We start from the raw sequence: 16,242 nt of genomic DNA on the forward strand, positions 1-16,242 counted from the left end.
AGTTAATAATTAGTACTATAAATAAACCTGTATAGTGTACATTTAGATTATTTCTATTTTTCCAGTATAATAAATAAGGCTGGAATATATCTTATGCATATCTCTGATTATTTCCTGAAGATATACACCTAGAGGTAGAACTAAAAGGTCAAAAAGAGATCAGCAATTTTAGTCTCAAGATGTTAGTCAACATATAAATTCTTCTCCCACTACCACACCAAATCTGCAGAAATGGTAATTTTTTTTGTAATTAAAAATATAAAGTCATGCTGAAAACAAAAAGGGGATTCTCTATAGATTGAGTCTGTGCGACCTCTCTAGGGAAAGGAAATAGATGGGAAGTTGCAGGCATAATGCCAACCACAAACACATCACCACGGCAAAAGGAAGAGTAAATCCTCTCAGAGGAGATGAATACACAACCAAGAATCATCAAACATATGAAGAAAGCTACACCACGAAAGAGACTTAACAAGCCTACCAAACTGATGAACTTATATTAAGGAGGAGAATTAATACAGCATCCTGGGCTTCCCTGGCGACGCAGTGGTTGAGAGTCCTCCTGCCGATGCAGGGGACACGGGTTCGTGCCCCGGTCCGGGAGGATCCCACATGCCGCGGAGCGGCTGAGCCCGTGAGCCATGGCCGCTGAGCCTGTGCATCCGGAGCCTGTGCTCCGCAACGGGAGAGGCCACAACAGTGAGAGGCCCACACACCACACACACACACAAAAATAAGGCATCCCGAAAATAATTTTAAAGCAAATATTGTATTTAATATCGAAGAGCTAAAGAAGGAAACCTCACCTATGAAAAAGCATACAATTTTTAAAAATAACCAATTGGGGGCTTCCCCGGTGGCGCAGTGGTTGAGAGTCCGCCTGCCGATGCAGGGCACACGGGTTCGTGCCCCGGTCTGGGAGGATCCCACATGCCATGGAGCAGATGGGCCCGTGAGCCATGGCCGCTGAGCCTGCGCGTCCGGAGCCTGTGCTCCGCAACGGGAGAGGCCCACGTACCGCAAAAAAAAAATAATAATAACCAATTGGCTATCTTGGATATAAAAAGTTATTGAATAAACTCAATAGATAGATATAATAGTATACACTCAGATGAAGAGCCAGTTAGTAAACTGAGAGACTGAGTTGAGTAATTCACTCAGAACACAGAGTAAAGAAAAAAAAGGAGGGATAACTAGGATGAAGAAGAGGCAATAATGACCAAAAAATTCTCAGAACTGGAAAACACATTAGCCTACTAATGTAGCTAGTGTGGGTAAGGGTCCACTGAGTATCAAGCAAGATAAACTTTTTAATACATACCACTAAACAAACCATGGATAAACTTCAGAATATCAAGAAGAAAGACAAAGTCTCAGAAACTTTCAGAAAATCTAGATTATCTAAAAGGAATGTTTATCAGACTGGTACTCAGACTTCTCATCAGAAATGCCAGATGCAAAGTGTAAAGGGAAAATAAGTCTGAATCCAGAATACTATTTCAGCCAAGGTATCTTTCAATGGGGGGCTGGGGGGGAAGGCTTTTACAGACACTCAGAGACTCTGAAAGAAATAAAGAAGTACTTCGTGAATAAAAACTAACGTAGAAGGAAGTACTGAGGTAAAAGAAGCAAAAGTGAGCAAATAAATGAGTAAAACACATTAATGCTAGATAAATACAGATTAAAAATGGGTTTTAATGACAAATGAAACCAAATTGCTATAAGATATAACCATAGGAAATTTATATTCTTTTTTGAAGGAGGGATGGAAGAGGATTCTTGCAAGATCTGAGAAAATAAAGTAGAAGCATACTAAGTTCTTCGTAGGGAGGATATCAATACAAACGAAATGTAGACTTTGTTAGGAAAATATAACTTTAATAATTGTGTTAAAAATGTAAAAGTAGGGACTTCCCTGGTGGTCCAGTGGTAAAGAATCCGCCTTACAATACAGGGGACGTGGGTTCGATCCCTGGTCATAAAACTAAGATCCCACATGCCGCGGGGCAACTAAGCCCGCTCGCCGCAGCTACTCAGCTCGCGCTCAACTAGAGCCCGCGCACCCTGGAGCGTGCAAGCCACAGCTAAAGAAGTCCACGCAAGACAACGAAGAGCCCGCGCGCCCCAACTAGGACCGACACAGCCAAAACTAAATAAAATTTTAAAATAATAAATAAATCTTTAGAAAAAAATGTAAAAGTAATCTATGAAAAAGAAAACAAACAAACAAAAAAAAAAACCCAAACAAACAAAAAAAGAAAACAGAACAAAGAAAACTAGGGGCAAACCTCAATTAAAATGAGAAATGGAAAAATATAAGATATAAAAGATACAATGGGAAGCAAGGGAAATAAGAGGACAAGAAAAAGGCCAATTATGTTAATAATCACAAAAAAGGTGAATGTGTTAAGTCTTACTTATTAAAGGAGACTCTCAGATTAAATTGCAAGCAAAACCTAGCTATATTTTAAAATAAAAGACCCACTTAAATCTCACAAAATGTCATCAAAAGGTTGAAATGAAGGGATGTGAAAAAAAGACATGCCAGCAAATACAGGAAGAAACATTCATATCAAACAAAATAGAAGTTAATATGAAAACCAATAAAAGAGACAAATTTTTTTTTTTTTTTTTTTTTTCGGTACGCGGGCCTCTCTCACTGTTGTGGCCTCTCCCGTTGCGGAGCACAGGCTCCGGATGCGCAGGCTCAGCGGCCATGGCTCACGGGCCCAGCCGCTCCGCGGCATATGGGACCCTCCCGGACCGGGGCACAAACCCGTATCCCCTGCATCGGCAGGCGGACTCTCAACCACTGCGCCACCAGGGAGGCCCCAAGAGACAAATCTTTTACACTGACAGAACAATTCACCATGAATATCTAATTGAACTTATTGACTAAATACCAACTAGGCTCAAGAAAAAAAAAAAAAAACAATTAGAGGGATAAGTACGAAAAGGAAATTAAAACAATTAAAGATCTTACCAGAGTTGCATGCCACACATCCCCATCTCTCACTCCCAGTATACCAGGTCCAAAAAGTTTTATAGATGAATTCTACAAAACTTTCAAGGAATGGATGATTTCCGTAGTATACAAACTGTTCAAGAGCAGAAAAAATATGGGAGGCTACTCAACATTTTTTTGAGGTTACTGTAACCTTGACGCATAAAAAAAGAAACTCAAGGCCAAATGCACTTCTTGGTATAGAAGCAAATATAGTAAGTAAAAATACGCAGCAGTAGAGTAAAAGTATGTTACCAAAGTATGGTTTATACCAGGAATACCCAAAAAGTTTAGCATTGTAAAGTTACTCAATGTAAATTTCTACATTAACAGATAAATAGAGGAAAACTATCATTTTAAATACAGAAAGACACACAAAAGAATTTCAATAAAAGTCAACAACTATTCTGGGGCGGGCGGGGGAAGAGGAGGGACTCTTGCAAACTAGGAATAAAAGAGAATTTCCTTAACCCGATAAAGACTACCTACCAAAACAAAGAAGTAAATATCATACTCAATGAGGAAACATCAGAAGCATTTTCGTTACAGTCAGGCACCAGATGGGGACACTTGCCACCAATGGAAGTTTGGTACTGGAAGTCTTAGAGAAATACAGTAAAATAAAAAGAGACCTCAAGATAGTAAAGAAGAGAAAAATCTATCTGTAGAATAAATAATTGAAAACTAACAAACTTAAAATTTTAACTTAAAGTTAAAAGCCAACCAGGGCCTCCCTGGTGGCGCAGTGGTTGAGAGTCCGCCTGCCGATGCAGGGGATACGGGTTCGTGCCCCGGTCTGGGAGGATCCCATATGCCGCCGAGCGGCTGGGCCCGTGAGCCATGGCCGCTGGGCCTGCGCGTCCGGAGCCTGTGCTCCGCAACGGGGGAGGCCACGGCAGTGAGAGGCCCGCATACCGCAAAAAGAAAAAAAAAAAGAAAAAAAAAAAAAAAAAAAAGCCAACCAAAGAGTTGGGAGAAAATGCTTGTAACATTTTTTAACAATGGTAACAAAAAGTGGGCATAGCCACAGACTCTAAAGAAATTTTAAAAAATTATACAGGATACACAGTAACCAGGACGCATAAAGAACTCCTCAAATCATTAAGAAAAAGATAATTCAATAGAAAAATGGGCAATTTGAAAAAAGAAATTATAGAAACATATATATTATAGGTCAATAAACATATGAATAGATACTGCAGTTTTACTGGTAATTAGAGAATGAAAAAAATTTTTAAATGAGTATAATTTTCATCCATCAGATGGACAAAAAGTACAAAGATAGTATCTCATGTTGATCTAGATTGTAGGGAAATTGAACTGTCATAGACTACTTTGTAGGATGTGTAAATTAGTAGAAGTATTTTGGAGGCAAATTTGGCAATACCTATTAAAATTAAAAATGTTCATAACTTAAAACCAAGCAATTCCACTTTTAGGTATATATTCTTGAGAAACAGCACATGTGCACAGCAATACAAATACAAGGATATCTCTGCAGCACTGTTTGAAAGGTGAAAAACTGAACAACCTAATGTCCATCAAGAGGAGAATGGTAAATAAAATGCGCGACATAGTACATATCAAGCAAAATATAATTTAACATGAAAATCGATTAATGAGACAAAGATAAATATTTTACATTAACAGAACAATTCAGTCATACATTGGAACACTATCGAGCAGGTGAAAGAAACGAGCTGTAAATAACATAACAAGCTATAAAATAACAACACGTTTACACTGCAAAAACACTGTCAAGTGAATAAAATTACAAAATTATATAGTATGATACCATTTCGATTTTTAAGAATTACAAATGCATATATGCACCTACAGAGAATATGTAAGTGTAAAAAAGGACTTCAATGCTCTGCATCAAAGTCTTGAGTGTGGAATGGAGGGAGAAGGGGGTAGGTAATTCAGGGATTGTGGATTGTGCTCTTTATCTGTAAGGTTCTAATTTCATAAAAGGAGAATGTAAAAATGCACTAATTTAAAAATTAAGTATATAACTTTCAAAAAGGGACTGTCCATTTTAAAGCCTTCTTGAGCATACTGCCAAACTGCCTTCCAGAAATGTTCTACCAATTTATACTTCCACCTGTAGCATACAAGCACACTCAGTAATAGCTTCGTTTTAAAGAAAGCTCTCACCAGTGTTGTTCATACCTTCTGAAAATTTAAAAAAGTAACTAAACTTACAAAATTAAAACATGTTTACTGAAGAAAATTTGCAAAATATAGTAAAGCATAGTGAAGAAAATTTAAATCACTCATAATCTCATCATCCAGAGACAACCAGCATTATCTGAGAGTATAACAGGATTTTAAAATTTGCTCATATTTTTTCCCCTTCTTTTTCATTTTGGCAGAAAAATAGTCTGTTTCGCTTCAATTTATGGTTCCTTTTCGTTTTTACAAATAGGCTCTTAGGAAACTGTGACCATTTCCTGTTATGTTTTAATTGTGATGACAGTAATGAACATTTATTGCGTATAAACCATGTGACAGGCAGGCTTCTAAATACTTCACGTGTTCGTATTAATGTGCCTAACAATCATGTGGGACAAATTAGCATGCCCGTTTTTCTCACAAGGAAGCTAAAGCCGCCACACTGTAAGTGGCAGAGAACAACTAAGGAATCAAGCAGCCTGGTTTTGGGGCCCGTTTTTTGATTATTCCAATCTACCGCCTCATTAATACATGCAGAGCTCACTGCAGGTTTCCACCTGCCAAAGAGCACAATTACATACTGTTCCTTATTTTATTTAACTACCTGTTGGGGATAATTCCTTATTGGATTGTGATTAACTTAAAGAGTCAGGAGCTCTTAGGATCTGACCTCAACTCCGTGATCTTGGGTAAATGATTTTACTTATTTAGGGTTTGTGTGGTCTTACCTGTGAAATGGGTCAGTGGTTAAACCATCAAATTCTGCTTCTGGATTTTGGACTGCAGTCCACTCCCCGCAGCCCCTTTTACAGCCTCAGGTTCCCCAGCTGCTTAGGAATCACCTCACATGAAGATGTGCACCGGGTGACAAGAGACTGGAATGCGGGTTGAGAACTCAGTGCGCCCGCAGTCCCTTCTCCAGCCCGGGACTGCACGTGGGTGAAAGAAGGGAGGTGACAAGGGCTGGGATCCACGCGGCCGAGAGCTCCGCCGCGTTCCCGGGTGCTGGGCCGAAAGAGCCGTCGGGTGGGCCAACCACGACCGTGCCTCGGTTACACCGGCTCGACTGCGGTTTCCACGCCGCCCGCCAGACCGGAGGGCTGCGCTCCTTCCGCTCCGTTGGCGAGGCTGGGTTCCCCCGCGGGTCTGACTCCTCTCCCACTGCACGCCACCGAGACCCCACGGCCCCAGGTGTCCTCTGGCCGGGAAGTACTTCACCATTTACTAGACCTCACCTCGGCAAAAACAGTCCCGCCTCGCTTCAGCCGGGACGGAGGACCGCCCAAACCCTAACGGCCAGGCCTAACGCGAACCCGAAATGGGAGGAGTCGGACACTGAAGCTTCCCACCACCTGGCCCGGAGCCCATTGGCTGCACACCCACTGGGCCCACGCCTCAGAACTTCCGCGCGCGTACCGTCGGCAACGCGGCAGCGCCGGAGCGCGCCGTCTCCCGATTGGCTGTCAGAACTCTCGGGTTGTCTCGCGCTCTCTGAATGGACCAATGGGGATATCCGCAGTCGAGAGGACGGCATCGCTGGAGTGGTGGCTCAGCTGTTTCCTCTGGTAGGTGGTTGCAGCCATCTTGGGTGTGTCTGGGACGGGGGCTGCTTGGCGGTTGAAAGCGTACTTAGCAGCTCAAGATGTAAAGGTGTTCTGAGGGAGCAGTGGAGGAGAGGAAGGGCCTGAGGAAACAGACCTGGCGCCTTCTTACTTCCCTGAAAGGGAAAGGTTTTCCTGGTCTGAGTCTCAGCCCTGGCTAGGAAGAGCGATAAATGGTGGCGGTGATGGGGATTGCAGGCTTTGGTTGGTTTGTTATTGTCGGGGCTTGGAGAGGACTCTGATGCCTTAAGAGTGATCCCTTGGTTTCCAGGGAACTATTCCAATAATCTTTGTCTCGAAAAGATTCTGACCATTAACCCTCTTTACTGACAAAAGAGGTTGGCTGATGGACTGCCTGATTCAGAAAGGAACAAGACTGGTAATGGAAGGGGACGGGGGGAGATACCTCACGACTGTCCTCAGATTCGAAAGAGACGTCTTCATTTTCTGTCGTTTGCGAGGGAGTGACTGCTAAAATGTTTGCCCTACTCGGTAGTTAACCTCTGACTAAGGCCCTCCTTTGGTAGTAGTGAGCGTCAGGTTCTGCGTTAGGGCAGTTTTATTCATTAAGTGTACAGCCAGCATTCCTGCAGTGGTCTGTTTTTAAAAGCAAGAAAGTGGTTGATCTTTGCAGAAACAGTGGAAATGAAGGAAGAATTTGTCAAATTTTGGTTTTCCTTGTTACAATCTGCTGAAGATTTAGGAATCTCCGGGGGTTTGCCTTGGCATCCTTGGTTGCTTCGTCATGGGTAGGGAGAGGTTTTTGTATGAAAAAGCATCTTAACTTCTCAGCTCTTTGGGGATGGGAGGAGGGAGACAGGAATTACCTCCTTTTCCTCATTATTTTAAAAAATCGAAGTAGAAAGCACGCATGGTCATTCATTTGAGGGGAAATTTTATCGGATCTGAAAACCTAGCTAAAAGGTTAATATTTTGTGATTAACTTCAGCAGTTTTGACACATGAGAAGAAAGCAAAGATACTTATTGCCTTGAGTTTAGTTTTCATTTATTCAAGGTTAACTGTTAACCCAACTCAAAAGTACCATGGCAGGAATACCAAAGAGAACAGCAGTAAAATAATAATTGAAAATTAATTTTCTTTTACAATTTTACTTTTTATTCATGAGTCTTAAAAACTTAAGTTGCAAGAGTTCAAGTATCAGTAACTTAGTGTTGAGTTGATGGCTGAGGTACTACGTACGTAAGGAATGTTGGTGTCTGCGGAGAGTTTTGGAACCAATCCTGGGCGGATTTCCAGGGAGGACTGTTTAGGCTTAGGCTATCAAAGTAAAGTTGGTGGGAATTCCCTGGCGGTCCAGTGGTTAGGATTCTGTGCTTCCACCGCAGGGGGCACGGGTTCAGTCCCTGTTTGGGGAACTAAGATCCCGCAAGCTGTGCAGTGCAGCCAAAAAAAAAAAAAAAAGTAAGCGATTGGTGGCTAACAAACACCGATAACACAAAGTAGCTGCTCAGTAAATGTTTGCAAAAACTTTTGGATAGCGTTCACATATCATAGTTACTGGCATATATTCAAAAGTGTAATTGTTGATTGAATAAATTTAAAACATACAGTAATTGGGAGGTATGGATATATACATTTTTTTAGCCTAACTGAAACGTAATTTTTTAATCTGCTTTCTGGAAAACTTGACCTTCAATTTGAACTAAATTTATTTGTTGCTTCCACTTTATACATGTGAGTAATAATGAGGATAGGTGCATAAACCTTTTGTGAGGTCTGTTTATGAGATCCTACTATAAGGAAATTTAGATAATGAAAATGAACCCTCAACTAATAATGCTGTAGTTGCCATTTTTTCTTGAAAGTGTACAATCTCAGTAAATGATACCAAACTTATTAGTGCCTTCGCTCTCTTCTGCTGAAGAAAATTTATTGCTTTTCTATTTTCTATTTTTTTAGTTTTATTTTATTTTTTTATACAGCAGGTTCTTATTAGTTATCCATTTTATACATTTAGTGTATATATGTCAATCCCAATCTATTTTCTTTTTAACACAACTTAAAGTCAAAATACTATGTTTACATTTACTATATTGCATAAATATGTTCTGTATGTAAGTAATTTTAAAATAACAAATTAGGTAAGTGTCTTCAGATTTTTCTTTGAAGAATACAGTTCTCTAGATTTCATAATATATAATCTGAAGATCTGTAGAAATTTTTTAAAATATCACTTTTGCATGAACAATGTTAAGTGACTTTAAGTAAAAGTCATTTAACTTAGATTGGTATGTTAGAGATTATTTTTTATTGCAGTCTCATATATACAAATTTAGATTTTTTTCCCATTATCAAGTGATGCACCGTTTAATTGTAAAAGAAAAAATTTGATGATACCTTTTAAATGAATATGTTTTGTGACAGAATGTATATTAGAATCTCTTTATCTAAAAGAGCATAAAAAAGTCAATAAAAACTGCTCTCAGAACCTGTTTGGAATTCTTGTGTTTGGTACTTAAAAAACCCAAATGATTTTATGAGTGAAGGTTTTAGAGTGATTATAAGCACTTCTTTTTTATTAAAGTATAGTTGACTTATTATATTATTTTCAGGTATAAACCACAGTAATTCAATATTTTTATAGATTACACATCATACAAAGTTATTATAAAATATTGACTATATTTGTTATTGAACCAAACTTGAGTCTGCTCACCTGCCATGCAGCAAAGCCTATTTATTGACACTGGGTATGGTGAAGGAAAGTACACCATTTATTGCAGGGCCCAGGAAGGAGTATGGGCAGCTCATGCTCAAAAGACCCGAACTCCTGGTTGGTTTTCAGGGGATCAGTTTTAAAAGCAACATTTGGGGGTGAGGGCTGCAAGATTCATGACTTTCTTCTGATTGGTTGGTGGTGAGGTAGCAGGATGACATTTCAGGAATCTCAATCATCAATCTTCTGGTTCCAACCAGTCTGGGGTCTAGTGCTTGAGAATGTAGTCACTGTCCTCCACCTGGGTGAGTGGGGGGCCTTAGTTCCTGACAAAGATATCTGTCAGATTGTTATGTATATCCCTTGAGGAGGAACTAGGACTCTGCTTTATCGCTGAATTTTACTGCCATTATTTTTCTTGTTTAACTGCTTTTCCTTTGTTTCTGCATTCTCTCATTTCCCTAATTAGTAACTGCCTGTGCCTGCTCTTTGGAACTCAGGGAAAGCCTGGGAGACTAAAGACATTTTTTACAAACAAAAAATGGGGGAAATAGGGCTTCCCTGGTGGCGCAGTGGTTGAGAGTCTGCCTGCCGATGCAGGGGACGTGGGTTCGTGCCCCGATCCGGGAAGGTCCCACATGCTGCGGAGCAGCTGGGCCCGTGAGCCGTGGCCGCTGAGCCTGCGCGTCCGGAGCCTGTGCTCCGCAACGGGAGAGGCCACAACAGTGAGAGGCCCGCGTACCGAAAAAAAAAAAAAAAAAAATGGGGGAAATGGAGGGGGTTTATACACAGGAGGACCCTCCCCACAAGGACCTGCTTGATTTCAGTACCCCGTTTTGTTTGATAGTCTATCTTGAGGGGAACAGTGTGGGACAAGAAAGGGAATAAAGTTTTGGATAGAGAGGTTAATAAACTCAGCAGAGGAACTCAGTTTTAGGGGGACTCAGTTGCATATTCCCTGTGCTATATATTACATTCTTGTAACTTTTTTATTTTATACCTAGTAGCTTGTGCCTCTTAATCCCCTTCACCTACTTTGCCCCTCCCCCCATGCCCCTCCCCTTGGTAGCCGCTAGTTTGTTCTTTGTATCTGTGAGTCTGTTTCTGCTTGTTATATTTGTTCATTTGTTTTATTTTTTAGATTCCACATATAAGTAACAATACAAGCACCTCTTTACTTAAAAAAAAATTAAAATGTGATAGGTTTTCCCCTCGTACTAAATTGCATATAATAATCATTCCTCTTTTTAAATTTATTATTTTTTTATTTTTTTATTTTTTGCAGTACGTGGGCCTCTCACTGCTGTGGCCTTTCCCGTTGTGGAGCACAGGCTCCGGATGCGTAGGCTCAGCGGCCATGGCTCATGTGCCCGGCCGCTCCGTGGCATGTGGATTTTCCCGGACCGGGGCATGAACCCATGTCCCCTTGATCGCCAGGTGGACTCTCAACCACTGCGCCACCAGGGAAGCCCTAAATTTATTTTTGAAGTACCAGAAATACCTTGCTGGGCTTTGTAAATAATTTTGACCATATAAATGTCACTTTGGGGGAACATTTTGAGATTTTCAGAAATATTTCTGTATTCCTCCTTAATTTGGTATGTTTCACCATTATTTTTCTGGTATTCAACCAATAAGGTCCATTATGGGAATAAATTAAATGATGTGACTAAAAATAAAAAATGACTTAAAACTATATAAAGATCATCCTACTGCATAGCACAGGGAACTATAGTCAATATCCTGAGATAAACCGTAATGGAAAAGAATATAATAAATGTATATATGTATAACCGAATCACTTTGTGGTACAGTAGAAATTAATACAACATTGTAAATCAACTATACTTCATTTTTATTTTTTAAAAAGATTTATTATTTATTTATTTTATTTATTTTTGGCTGCATTGGGTCTTAGTTGCGGCACAAGGGATCTTCTTTGAGGTATGCAGGATCTTTCCTTGCGGTGCGCAGGCTTCTTTTTAGTTGTAGCATGCAGGCTCCAGGGCACGTGGGCTCTGTAGTTTGCGGCACGTGGGCTTTGTTGCCCCACAGCCTGTAGGATCTTAGTTCCCTGACCAGGGATTGAACCTGCATCCCCTGCATTGTAAGATGGAGTCTTTACCACTGGACCACCAGGGAAGTCCCTATACTTCAATTAAAAAAAAAAAAAGAAAAACAGGGCTTCCCTGGTGGCGCAGTGGTTGAGAGTCCGCCTGCCGATGCAGGGGACACGGGTTCGTGCCCCGGTCCGGAAAGATCCCACATGCTGCGGAGCAGCTGGGCCCGTGAGCCATGGCCGCTGAGCCTGCGCGTCCGGAGCCTGCGCGTCCGGAGCCTGTGCTCCGCAACGGGAGAGGCCACAACAGTGAGAGGCCCACGTACCGCAGGAAAAAAACAAACAGAGAAACAAAAAAAAACCTATGTAAGGATCAAAATAACTACTGCAGTTTGTGGTGTTCAGCTAATCAATGAAATTGATTGGATGCCTGAATCATGAGAATGTCCGTTAACTACTGAAAATGATTGTGAGGTAAACACATGGGACATTCATATTTCACTTAAAGGAGTAAACTTTAAATTATTATATATTTTGTTTTTTTTAAAGGACAGGGGAACTGAAACACTAAAGTTTTGCCTTTACTGTGACTTCTCCCTTTGAAATCTCATTTGTTCCTGCTGTTTAAACCATCATTTTTGTGCAAATGAGCCCGAATTCTAAAGTCAAGTTCTGCTCTCTTAAGCACTTAACACACATTTCTCACAGCCTTTTGGACAATTAGATCTACTCAATTTATATACTATTCCTCTTTCATGTTTCCTATCTTGATTAATGGGATAAGCATCTTCTGAGTGGCTCAGATGTAAAACTTCAAGTTCTTACCTCTCCTTTTGCCCAACTGTATAATCTGTAGCTTTAGCCTCCAAAATGGCTTTCTTCATTTTCTGCTCTCACTGCCACTGCTCTAATTTAGGCCTTCCTTTTCTTTTTCTTAACGACATTTTATATGCCATTGTATGATTGACAAAGCCCATACTCCTTAACTTGAAATTTGTATTAGTTAAGATACAGGTTTGGCTTCTGTGATGGAGAAACTGAAAAATAATTGTGGTCTAAAATAATATTTTTTTAATAAAATAAAAAATTTATTTCTTTCCTATGTAAAAGTATGAGCTGACCAGGTAGCTTTGCTAGAAAAAGTTGTCAGGGGCCCAAGCTCTTTCTAACCTGTTGCTCTGCCATCCTCATACAGCTCCATCTTGTGGACCAAGATGGCTGCTTCACTTCCTGCCATTATATGCCACAGGCTTTTAACTTAAAGGCTCAAATGTATGGGGGTGGGGAGTGGGCAGAATATTTGCAAGTGATAGTAGGAGTAGAATTTTATTTTCAACCTTGGGTTTTAGAAAGTTATTTTTAATATCTTTACAAAATAAAGTAACAATTTCTTCATTTCTGTTATGATTTCCTGAACTTTTGATGATTCTGTTAGGTTCCTTCAGTTACATTTGGGAGAAGTAAGGTGGGTTGCTTGTAACCCTCAAATATTGTGCTCATGGCCTATCACTTGCAGACCTAGGGACTGTTACTTTCCTTTCCTCTGTGTGTAAAAATGATTTCCATATTCCAAGATTACTTTCTTTTGAAAGTAATCAATGCCTAGCTCAACTTCCTCTTAAAGTATAAATAGGTTTCATTCAATCACAATCTTCTAATCACGCTATACTCAAATTGTGCATTTTATACCATGCTACTTGCTTCTTACAAGCTTGTGAGAAACAAAATAACTCCCTGGAAGGCAAGACTACTTCCTGAATCTGATGAACACATGTTTGTATGTAATTGATATTCGATAAATGTTCATTTGAAGTATATTTCATTTTTCAAATAGAATAAAGAATTGAGTGGGGAGGTCAGAGGTAGGCCTATATTGCTTTACATGTAAAGTGTGGTCTATACTTTTGGCGAGTGTATTCATTTCTTACAAATCAACATATAAAAACATCAGTACCCGACAGAAAATGAGCAAAGGACATGGACTCATGGTGACAAAAGTACAAGCACAAACGGCTTCCATGAAAAGTATTTAACTTGTAATTAAAGAAATAAATACTTAAAGCAATTTGTCGGGATGCATCAGAGACATAAATATGTATACTCTTTGACCCTTTCTAGGAAGCTTCTGTGAAAATGGAGATGGAGTCAAAACTTTTTGATCACAATGTAATCTTATACTTGTGAAAAATTGGAAATAAAAACTACCCAATGGTGGAAGAATGGTTTTATAAATTACGGCACACCCATCACAATAGGCTATATATCAACCTTTTAAAAGGATTATTTTCAAAGGGTATTTAGTGATACAGGCTATTTAATGACATAGAAAAATGATCATTATTTTGTGTTACATGAGAAAAGTATATAATAGTAATTGAGGAAATGCAGTGAGATTCCACTATACAACCTCTTAGAATGGCAAAAAACAAAACAAAACAAAAAGAAAAAGAAAAGAACACAAGTGCTGGCAAGGATACAAAGCAACAGGACTCAAATCTTGCCGGTGGGAATGCAAGTACTATAGCCATTTGGAAGACTTTGACAGTTTCTTATAAAATCCAACATACCTTTATTATATGACCTAGCAATCCCACTCCTAGATTGAAATTTTCCAGCAAGATATGAGAGCTCCATTAGCTTCTCTCTCTTGCCAGCATTTGGAATTATCAGTTTTTTGTGTTTTTTTTTTAAATTTTAGCCATTATAATGAGATATGAAGTGACATCTTATTATGACTTTAATTTGCATTTCCCCAACAACTGCTGTATGCTTTTCTCATGAAAAGTGAAATGAAAACCTGTAGTCTCCTCTCTGCAAGTATTTATAGCAGTTGTATTTGTAATCACCAAAAACTGGAAACAACCCAGATATTCAACTGGGGAATGAATCTTTAAAAACTGAAGTATGGGGGCCTCCCTGGTGGCGCAGTGGTTGAGAGTCCGCCTGCCGATGCAGGGGATACGGGTTCGTGCCCCGGTCTGGGAGGATCCCATATGCCGCGGAGCGGCTGGGCCCGTGAGCCATGGCCGCTGGGCCTGCGCATCCGGAGCCTGTGCTCCGCAACGGGAGAGGCCACAACAGTGAGAGGCCCGCATACCGCAAAAAGAAAAAAAAAAAAAAAAAAAAAAAAAACTGAAGTATGTCCGTACAATGTGACACAGGAACGAACCTCTTAGTCTAGGATAACATATAAATATATTGGAAAAGGGACTATGAGATAATTACACACTAAGTTATCATAAGAAAAAAAACCACATGAGCCATGGAGCATTGCATCATATAATGAAAACACACCAGAAAAAAAGTGGCCAAAGAGCAGATGAAAATGGTAATTAAATATTTCAAAATAAAGCAAAGAGAAATTAAGGGAAAGATGAAAACTTTGAAAGAACCACACAAATCAGAAATAAAAGGAGCTCAGAAATGAGGTGAATAAGCTATATAGAAGGTTGTGAAATGAGAGCTGGCAGAACTCCAGAAAGAATTAGAAAAAATGGTTTTTTTTTTTTTTTTTTTTTTTTTTTTTTTGCGGTACGCGGGCCTCTCACTGCTGTGGCCTCTCCCGTTGCGGAGCACAGGCTCCGGATGCGCAGGCTCAGCGGCCATGGCTCACGGGCCTAGCCGCTCCGCGGCATGTGGGATCTTCCCGAACCGGGGCACAAACCTGTGTCTCCTGCATCGGCAGGCGGACTCCCAACCACTGCGCCACCAGGGATACCCAGAAAAAAGGATGTTTTTAATGATGATTAAATTAGAAAGAAAACAAGAGTGAATATACATCATAGAAATCACAATAAGAGAAATAAAGAGTAGATAAGAGAAAATTGAAGAAAATCAAACAGATAAAGATTTTTGAAAAGGGGCCAAAAGAAAGTGACAAGATAGGGACTTCCCTGGTGGTCCAGTGGTTAAGACTCCACACTCCCAATGCAGAGAGCCTGGGTTCGATCCCTGGTCAGGGAGCTAGATCTTACATGCCTCAACTAAAGATCCCGCATGGCACAACAAAGATCCCACGTGTGCTGTGACTAAGAGCCGGCGCAGCCAAATAAATAAATAAATATTTTTTTAAGGAAAAGAAAGTGACAAGACAGACAGAGAGCCAAAATAAGTGTATTAGGAGTGTATTTGGTTTTTGTTAAACCAAAGCATAGAGGTGATGGTTATGTAACATTAACAAGTATATTGTGAATATACTTAATGCCACTGGATTGTATACTTAAAAATGTTTAAAATGGTACGTTTTATGTTGTTTATTTTGTTGTTTATTATTGTTGTTTATGTTGCTTATTTTACCATGATAAAAAAATTGTAAACCAACACAGTGGAACAGAACAACTATTAGACCTATAATTCAGGAAAACTTTAAAGAAGGTTTAAATCTGTATACGTTGAAAGGCACACTGTGCATCTGGGGAATTCAACCCAGAACAGTCAGTTAACACAGAAGGATTCTCGTAGAATTGTTAGATTTTAAAAATAAAGAAAAAAAATCTTTCTGCACCCATGGAAAAAAGATCAAGTAAACCTGGAAAGAAAATTAGACTGGATTAGATTTTTTTATATAAAAATTTATTTATTTTATTTATTTATTAGTTTTGGCTGTGTTGGGTCTTCGTTGCGCGTGGGCTTTCTCTAGTTGCAGTGAGTGGGGGCTACTCTTCGTTGCGGTGCGCAGGCTTCTCATTGTGGTGGCTTCTCTTGTTGCAGAGCACAGGCTCTAG

At 39.8% G+C, this 16,242-nt stretch overlaps 1 protein-coding gene across 4 annotated transcripts in view; it reads left to right on the forward strand.

Annotated features, from left to right (window-relative positions):
- Positions 1-6,692: 6,692 nt before the first annotated feature.
- CAB39L (calcium binding protein 39 like) overlaps positions 6,693-16,242 on the forward strand; it is a 105,594-nt gene continuing 96,044 nt past the window's right edge. For 3 of the 4 annotated variants that reach the window (XM_082602648.1, XM_082602650.1, XM_082602649.1), the window contains exon 1: positions 6,693-6,744. The gene's annotated coding sequence lies outside the window, so the exon portion shown is untranslated. The remainder of the gene's footprint in view (positions 6,745-16,242) is intronic. The other variant, XM_082602651.1, reaches the window with a different exon arrangement.

This window comes from Mesoplodon mirus (genome assembly GCF_964341445.2).
Source record: "Mesoplodon mirus genome assembly, chromosome: 17".
NCBI classification, from domain to species: domain Eukaryota; kingdom Metazoa; phylum Chordata; class Mammalia; order Artiodactyla; family Ziphiidae; genus Mesoplodon; species Mesoplodon mirus.